Source organism: Sinocyclocheilus rhinocerous, unplaced genomic scaffold (genome assembly GCF_001515625.1).
Source record: "Sinocyclocheilus rhinocerous isolate Xijiao unplaced genomic scaffold, SAMN03320098_v1.1 scaffold509, whole genome shotgun sequence".
Taxonomy (NCBI): Eukaryota; Metazoa; Chordata; class Actinopteri; order Cypriniformes; family Cyprinidae; genus Sinocyclocheilus; species Sinocyclocheilus rhinocerous.
The window spans coordinates 303,992-304,425 of record NW_015652428.1 but is presented as its reverse complement, the minus strand read 5'-3'; positions in this window follow the sequence as shown (position 1 = coordinate 304,425).

The window sequence follows — 434 nt, the reverse complement described above, 5'->3', positions numbered from 1 at the left end:
CCACAAAGGAACCAATGACATTAATAAACCAGTGAGAGGCAGCAGTGCACTAATATGTTGCTAATGTGCAACATAACAACAGAAGAAGAAGAAAAGAAAACGAGTCTTAATAGACTTTTCACTCATTTCCTCCATGTCTGCAGTTCCCTCTCATAGGCTCACTTAGATGCTGCGATGACGTCATCGCTTTGGGAACACCTCCCGTGTGACGAATGTCTGAAGCCCTTATACCATCACGCCAATTTATTGGCCAATAGCGCTTAGCACCGCCTCAAGCATAGGTCATGTATGCTTATATATGCGTGCTGCGCGCTATTTCATCAGATTCCTTCAGGAAGCGAATCATCTGTTGCCCGTCAGAAAGAGATTCTTGTGTTCTAAGCCATCTATTTATATAGAGCAGTTTACTCCTCTAAGGCGGACACAATGAGTTT